Below are 8,673 nucleotides of genomic sequence, written 5' to 3' on the forward strand. Positions count from 1 at the left end.
CACTGCAAACTTACAGCTTTTTTGAAGAAACAAAGACAGGGAAGACAAAGCACAGAATGCATACTGTGATGTGTCATTCATGCTTAAGCTCTAAATGATCAATTAAATATATAAAAAAAAAGAAACATTACCAGCCCTTTGCTTCTGACAAAACCTGATAATCCTCTTAGCAGCTTCTCACTTTGTATTGTCATCAACTGCGGCCAACGACCTGTCATGCTATCAGCAGGTAAAGGGAAGTGTAGGGTGAGAGGCGGAGATGGCAGACGTCATATTATTATGGAGGATGTAATCTCAGGCATCGACAGCAAAGCAAAACATATTCATGGAACATGAATAGAAGATGTTAAATATCATAAGAGGTTATCATTTCCACAAGAATGTTTCCTACTGGTTAGCTGAAGTTGTTTCTCCAGGTATTAGACTACAACAACTCATTTTTATTGTTTGTCACCTGCCTGGCTATGAGAAAATTGAACCAGAAAAGCATGAGTCCTTGATGGCAGCTTGACAGCAGCTGGGACGTATATCTCCCACAGGTAGTAAGCAGAGCGTGATCATAATGGAGGTATGTTTTTGTAGGCCAAAAATATGCATTATGTTTTTGACTTTTACTTTCACCTCTCCCCTTTTCAAACCACACACAAGAGGAAGAAAGCCAACAGACTATTTAAGGAAATGCTCTATAGTTTGTGTAGGGATTCAAAACTTGCTGCTCTTATCAATATACACTAGATCTAACAAAGAACCAAAATATTATGTTTAGAGTTGAAACAGTTGTTCGCACTTACATTCCATATCGCAATCACTCAACACCATAACATCATGTTATCAAAAAGCTTAGCTTCAGATTATTTATGATCATCTAATCTCTAGAATTAAGTCATGCAACTGAAACACTGAGACTGAAACTGCCCAGTCAGTGACTCTTATCCAATTTGTTCTAGACATGTGTGAAATCTGGTTTCTTCCTCCAACTTCAGAAATAACATATTGTGTTTGTGATACGTTCAATAGTTCTACTCCTTGCATTTATAAAAATCAACACAGTATGTTAAAAGGTCTCATGCCATCTTACTTTCCTCTAGCAAATTTGCATGTGTGCGTCTCAATTGTCGGTCAAAAGTCTGCCAGAGGCATCCCCTTGCCTTATGTTCAGCAACACGTATATCACTGAGTGTGCATCTGTTTACTCAACACCAGTGGGCGTATGTTCTCCTCAACTTAGATTATCAGTTTTATTTCCTTCAGTGCAGGAAATAATTATGGGATCCCCTGCTGAATTTAGTTTATGTTCACTTGCAAAGAATTAAACATGCACGACCGTGGGTGACCATGGCTCAGGGGATTGGGAAGCTCATCTGTAACCGGAAGGTTGCCAGTTCGATCCCCCTGTTCTTTCTGTTCTGGTCGTTGTGTCCTTGGGCAAGACAAGGCCAACAGAGGGCCTTGTCAGAGGGGCCGATGGCGCGATATGGCAGCCTCGCTTCTGTCAGTCTACCCCAGGGCAGCTGTGGCTACAACTGTAACTGCCTCCACCAGTGTGTGAATGTGAGAGTGAATGAATAGTGGAATTGTAAAGCGCTTTGGGTGCCTAGAAAAGCGCTATATAAATGCAATCCATTATTATTATTATTACTCGTTTTTATGGTAGTTTAAAATTTAGAAAGAGAGATAATCAACTAAAAATACTTCTCCCAAAAAAAACACATTACATAAAAGTTGATTTGCATGTCACTGATAATGACTAAGTATTAGATCCCCAAGCAAAACATGGCTTAGTACTTAGTGGAAAAGCCCTTGTTGGCAAGCACAGCGGTAAGACTGCTCTCGATGCTGGTCACCAGGTTTCCACCCATCTCAGGAAAGATATAACCACTCCTCTTTACAAAAACTCTCAATCTTTAAGGTTTCTTGTCTGCCACTTAGCAACTCTCTCCACAGATTTCCACAGCTACTAGGCCACTGCAGTGACCTTAATTTTCTTCTTTAGCCTCTCCTTTATTGCCATGGTATGTTTTGGGTCATCGTCAAGCTGGAAGACCCACAATAGAGCTTCAGTATTCTGGCTGAATCCAATATTTTACAGTACATGACCCAGTCCATTTGCCCCTCAATGCAGTTAAAGTTGTCATGTAGCCTTAGTAGAAAATTAGGCCGAAAGCATAACATTCTTTGGGTCTTTGATCTTGCCCATTGTGCTGGATAAGTTGGAATGGAAGAAATTGATTCTGTAGACACATAACTAAATGCTATCAGGAGTATTTGGAACTACAGTAACTGACTGATTAATTGTAATCTGTGTCTCACGTGGGCACACACTAGCAAGCACCTGAAGGGACCATATAATGTAAGATTATACCCTACTTTATATTGCACAATGGGAAATCCAAAGTTCAAACAAAGCAGTAAATGAGAAGTGTTTGAAATACATAAAACTGTATTTATCTAATGATAGTCACAGCAAGTTTCATGACGTTGAAGCAAGGTGGTTTTTCATTTGATTAATTTATACACCTAAAGGCGCTGTCACTGTTGACTGTAGTTTGAAGTCTTTGCTTTAGCTACAGATAAACTTAGCTGTGAGTGACAGAAACGCACTGTGAACTAACTCAGTCATTTCAATCTTTTAAGAAGAAAATACACAATATTGACATTGTGGAGGACTATAAATACCTTGGAGTACACATTGACAATAAACTGGACTGGGCTAAAAACACCACAGCACTTTACAGGAAGGGCCAGAGTCGTCTCTATTTTTTGAGGCGACTGAGGTCCTTCAACATCTGCCAGAAAATGCTGAGGATTTTCTATGAGTCTGTGGTGGCCAGTGCGATCCTCTATGCTGTTGCATGCTGGGGGAGCAGGCTGAGGGTCGCAGATGCCAACAGACTTAATAAACTGATCCGTAAGGCCAGCAATGTTGTGGGGATGGAGCTGGACTCCCTCAAGGTGGTGTCGGAGAGGCGGATGCTGTCCAAGATAAAGACAATGTTGGATAACACCTCCCACCCACTCCATGACATGTTGGTCAGCCACAGGAGCACGTTCAGTGAGAGACTGAGATTACCGAAAAGCACCACTGAACGACACAGGAAATCATTCCTGCCTGTGGCCATCTCCCTGTACAACGCATCCACTTAACACACTGTTTGCTGCTACAGCTACACATGTTTCTTTTCCAAATATTTATTTATAAGTGACTTATGTATGTATGTATGTATGTATGTATGTATGTATGTATGTATGTATGTATATATATATTGTACTATTCTTAGTTAGCGTATTGTCTGTCTTGTCTTAATGTTGGTTTAAAATGGAGCACTGTAACAAAAAATAATTTCCCCCAGGGATCAATAAAGTATTCTGATTCTGATTCTGATTCTGATATGTCAGTTCGTGTTTACAGCTCGTTTCCACTGCCCTCAGGGACCAAAGTTGGGATTATCAGGTCTGATTATCGCCCAAATTTTTGGCCACAGAATGGCACGTAGCAGGAAACAGTCCATTTCAGACACGGCATTACTAGTAGAAATACTCCATTTGGTGAGTGTGCTGCCTGTACAGAATATGAGGAAGGTAGATCACATTATGGCCACTCACTGTGGTAACTTTCCAGTAAATTCACATCATATGGACTTTTCAATCCACTTTTTCAATTCAATTGACATTTTGAATTCACTACATGTATGAAGATTTTTTTTAAATCATAACTTTAAATACTAAATATTCCAGATGGTCCTCTTTCAAAAAACAGGAACCTGGAATGATATATGTCGCATTACTGCTTTATTGGTCATCACAGACCAACCGATTAACGTGCATGACTGCCAACAGGGCTGATAGCCTGCATCACTTTCACGTCACTGCATTTTATTGGCAGGATGTTTCACTACAAAGCCTAAGTTAGAATATCAGCTAATTTCAGGATCAAACTTCATCTCGAGCAAAATTATTAATGGAATCAAAGGAGATTTCAAGAGCGTGATGGGCTTAAAAGAGTAATGGGAGAAAAAGACCATGTGTGCAGAACATTGCAATGTAGGGCATTGATCATGTGATTTGACTCGAAAATGGTGTTAGTGTAACTTAGGGCATGAATTAAGTATAGTTTCAAAAACACAACAACTGCAATGATTTACACAAACCCACTTTTTTCCAAATACACAACAGAATACAACATGTCAAATTTTTAAACAGTAAAAATGCAGGAAGAGAAGAAAAATAAATCATACTTGAGTTTGGCAGCTAACAATCTCCAGAAAGTTTGGAGTTCCCTCTGTAAACATCTTTTTTGTTATACTTGTCCCAACTTTTTTTGAGGTTATATATTGTTGCCATTAAATTCAAAATCACCTTAGTTTGAATAAAAACAGTATATTTTCTCAGGTTTTTCTCAGGTGTAATAAATTTCAGTGTCCCATCTTTTTGGAATTGGGGCTGTAAAGAAGCCCCCAAAAAGCTATAATCATGCTCAACAGAGCAGGATACGACATAGCTTTCAACTGACAGTCCAGCCACTGTTACCACTGGAAAACAGCAAATCATTAGAAATTTTTTAAAAAAAAGATGAGGCCCACTTCTTCATTTGGCAAGAATAGACTCTGATGAAAGGCAAGATGCTTCATCAGAATAGGGGGGATTTTTGTACTATGAAAAGTTTCTCAGAAGACTATTGAAGAATTTTTCTTACATTTCACAGCCACCCTGCAGGATCCAGAAGGCTGGTTGGTTGTATGGGCTAAAATACATGTATGTATAACTAAAGTAAGGCTAACCGCATGATGCAAAAAACTAAGGCTCGGTCCTGAATCAATATGCCCTTCCTAAATAAATAAATATATAAATAAATAAAAAGATATTGGATAATGTACTGTACTTTACAGTTCCTAATTTGTGCAGTATAAAGTTCCAACAAAGTAATAAATGAGAAGTGGCTGAAATACATAAACCATTATTTACCTCATGACAGTCATGGTAAGTATCATGACCTTTGAAGTAAGGTGGTTTTGTTATTTGATTCATTTATACAGTATGGGCACTGTCACCGTTGACTGTAGTTTGAAGACCTGATGTCTCATTGATAATTAGCTGCAGATCAGCTCAGCTGTGAGCTCTAAAAACCAACTTGGGAGGAGGGGGGGGGGTTCCTGTTTCCCCACCATCAGAAACATACTGGTCAAGTCTGCAGTCATTGTGCCCTTGATTAATGCTCTGGCAAATCACTAATCCTTCTTTACACATTAGATGGAGCTTACAAAAAGGAGATTTATTTATTTATTAAAAAAATAAATCTAATCAGAGGATTGGAAATTAATTGGAGGACACACCTTCATGAATTAAAAAAAAAAAAAGTCTAGCAAGCACTTTAAGGCACCATATAGTTATACTGCACAAATAAGGAACTCCAAAGTTCAAGCAAAGTAGTACATGTGAAGTGGCTGAAATACATAAACCATTATTTACCTTATGATAGTCACAGTGAGGTGTCATTTCTTTAATTTCACTAGATTTTTATGCTTAAACATGCAAATTCAGTAGTTATTGTATATTCATCTGCATGAATTTCCAACAGACAAAGTATAGCAAATTAAACGCCTAAATGCACATTTTGAACATTTTCTTTTCACTATCCTAAAATGTTACGGAGCAAGTACATGGGAAAAAAAATCCACTCTTTCTGCCTGCCATGTCTCACCAAGTTAAAGCTTGTATTGCCTATCCTTGTACAACACATCATTAGAGCCAGAACAGTCAGGGTCCACATGAAGGCTTTTGCACGAAGCCAGCTCAGTTCAAGGACATGCTGAGGCCAACTGTCCATCATACAGATAAACATGTCCCAAAACCTTCCTCACCAGCCTCCTTTTAAGTCACTTTTTTGACTATATTAGATAGCGAGACATTCAGCAAGATTGCTTAAAAAACTGTTCTAGATCGCAATAAACAGGAAATAAACAGGCAATGGTTTAAGGTCGCATTGTTAAACAAACCTGACATGTACGTGAAAGCACTTTTACTGTCCATGAAAAAACCCTTTGCAATATGACTAATGCCAAGGTGTGTATGAAAATCATCCTTTGATACTAGTACGTACTAGAAAGGCATCCTGTCTGATTGGCATGATTTCTTATACAAAAGGGATCACTCAGTGTTAGTACAAAAGCTAAAGCAAGCTCACACATGCATCAGTGGTTGCAAGAAAAGCATGCACAACTGCACACAGTGCATTCTGTCTCCCATTTCAAAATGAGGACGCCGCTGTTTGAAGGAAAAAAAAAACAGATTTTATGAAAAGCCCGACAGTACACAAATAACTGATGATGTTGTTTTATAATGATCCCGGGTTAATCCGTTGTTAAACATTAAAGTACTCTGGCTGAATGGGTCTTCTAAATATTAGAGATGTAGAGATCTGACCAGGCAATGATTTACTGAAGCAGATAAACAACAAAGGCTTCTGTCAATTTTGAAATGTTCTGCATACAAGTTCTTATCCTGAAAGCAAGCTCCTTAGAAATTACAGGAAATTGTGCTCTCATTTTTAAAATATTTATCATGTACAGACCTCTGACAAAATAAAGGAAATAATCTGTTACGCTGTAGGGGTAATTTTTTGGCAAGGTTTTGATCCACCTCTCCCATAAGAGCTGAAGCCTAAACACAAACCAAATTTCTGACTAATTAACATTATCCTGAGGAAATAATTCAATTCCCCCACTCCACGACACAACTCAATGAATGGTTTGGAGAGTATGACATGAGGAAATCAGATCGTCAGATCTCAATCCATTTTAGCACCTGTGGGAGATTTTGTACTAAAATGACAGTGAAGACACTGTATTGACAGTGTTAATCACAAATACTAGATATACTTTAGAAGAAAGTTGCTCAGTCTTTAAAGCAGAGATCCAGAGACTTGGAACACAAAACCTGCACTAAACCTCTTCCTGCAGAATGTGGTGCCCCTTAGCAAGACACTTTCAGTTTCCCTTAATTTACCACCCCCATTCCCTCTGTGTGTATACGTTCTAAAGTACTGATGCAAGTTACAAAAGGTCACATCCATCAATGCTCTTTGAAGCCTCTAATGCTTTTTTCTTCCCTTCAGCTGATGTGTTGTGTTGAGTAACTGCATCACGGACGTCTCTTGCTGAACAGGACAAGCCATTTCCTGAAACGAGTCTATTTCACAGTTTGTGGTTCCTATGCTTTAATATGAGGCAAGACAGTGACTGCAGAAAATACAGACAAAACGACAAAAAAAAACATTTACAGATTCAGTAGACTACATTTCAGACATATAATAGTCAACATAAAAGCTGAAAGCTTAAGTATTGTTACTATGTATACTAACCATAAAGATGTATGTCGGTCTACAGCAGTTAAGCCGGTATGAACCTAGTAAGTTTTCGAAATTCAATCAGCGTTGGTAAAATGTCATCAACAACAGTATTCTTCATATAGTGCATTTTATATGCAAGCCTTTACTTTTTTTTTTTATTCATTCACTCTCACATTCATACACTGGTGGAGGCAGCTACAGTTGTAGCCACAGCTGCCCTGGGGCAGACTGACAGAAGCGAGGCTGCCATATCGCGCCATCGGCCCCTCTGGCAAGCCTTTACCATGTAGCTCCATGCAAGACACTATGTAACCATCCGTGTCACCCTGACAACATGAGGCTTGTCCAGCAGCGTCTTGCAGGAGCACTGGGAGGTGACCATGATTCATTAAAAGTACCACTGAAACCATTTCTTCCTTGATATCAATGCCGAACTGATGAAAATGTTATCTCTCTATTAAAAATCATTTAAAATGAAATGTAACAACATGTTTCAATTCGTGAGAAAGAACAAACATTTACCGTAATTGTCAGATGCTTGAAAGGAGTTCTCTGTTACCCTTCTTTAAAGACTCATAAACTAAAGATTCCCACGTGGCAAACTGACAGCTCGAAGGTGACTTCTCATCTGACCACCAGGAGTAATGTTGCCGGACAGGAAGAAGGCTCACCTGACTAGCCGCACCTCGAAGACCCCAGCAGGTAACTTTCTGCTTCTCGCCAGGAAAAGAGAATAAAAGGAAAAACAGAAAGTCATATTTACCTGTTTTTCCCCGCCCGCTGCTGGAAACCTCCAAGGTATTTATCCTTATTCAACTCATTTCAGTGTAGCTGGAATTACAAAACAGCAACAGTTGTGCACATCGATTGCAATTTCTGGCTCTGACACACTTCCTCCTCCTCCTCTCCCTTTTAGCATCAAATATCAGCTATGACACAACAAAGCGGCTTATGGGCTCTTCAAAATAAAAGCTCTTCCGAGGACCGCGTGCACTGTCCATCTGCACATTAAAGGAGAATGAAATACATAACCTGAAAAAAATACATGGGTATTTTGAAACATATTTTTACAGAGGTTATCTGCATTTCTGTAAGTTTTAAAGTATTTGTCTTCAGCAGTGAAACATATTGAATGTCATTTTACATTCGTTTTGTTCGTGTCACACACCCCGAAATCACTCAAATAAAATGTGGTTATGGCTGTGGTTAAGTGTGTCAAAACATTTGTTGAAATGCCTTCAGATAACAGCAAAATGTATGTGCAGATATGCTCAGATGAAGATGCATTCATCTTACCGATACAGTAGGCTATAGCCACCATTAAAATT

The 8,673-nt window shown here is 38.9% G+C and overlaps 1 protein-coding gene across 4 annotated transcripts in view; it reads right to left on the reverse strand.

Annotated features, from left to right (window-relative positions):
* mctp2b (multiple C2 domains, transmembrane 2b) overlaps positions 1 to 8,266 on the reverse strand; it is a 45,601-nt gene extending 37,335 nt beyond the window's left edge. For all 4 annotated transcript variants that reach the window (XR_013971970.1, XM_080885325.1, XM_080885323.1 and 1 more), the window contains exon 1: positions 8,109 to 8,266. The gene's annotated coding sequence lies outside the window, so the exon portion shown is untranslated. The remainder of the gene's footprint in view (positions 1 to 8,108) is intronic.
* Between the last annotated feature and the right edge of the window lie 407 nt (positions 8,267 to 8,673).

This window comes from Rhamphochromis sp. 'chilingali', assembly GCF_963969265.1.
Source record: "Rhamphochromis sp. 'chilingali' genome assembly, chromosome: 6".
Taxonomy (NCBI): Eukaryota; Metazoa; Chordata; class Actinopteri; order Cichliformes; family Cichlidae; genus Rhamphochromis; species Rhamphochromis sp. 'chilingali'.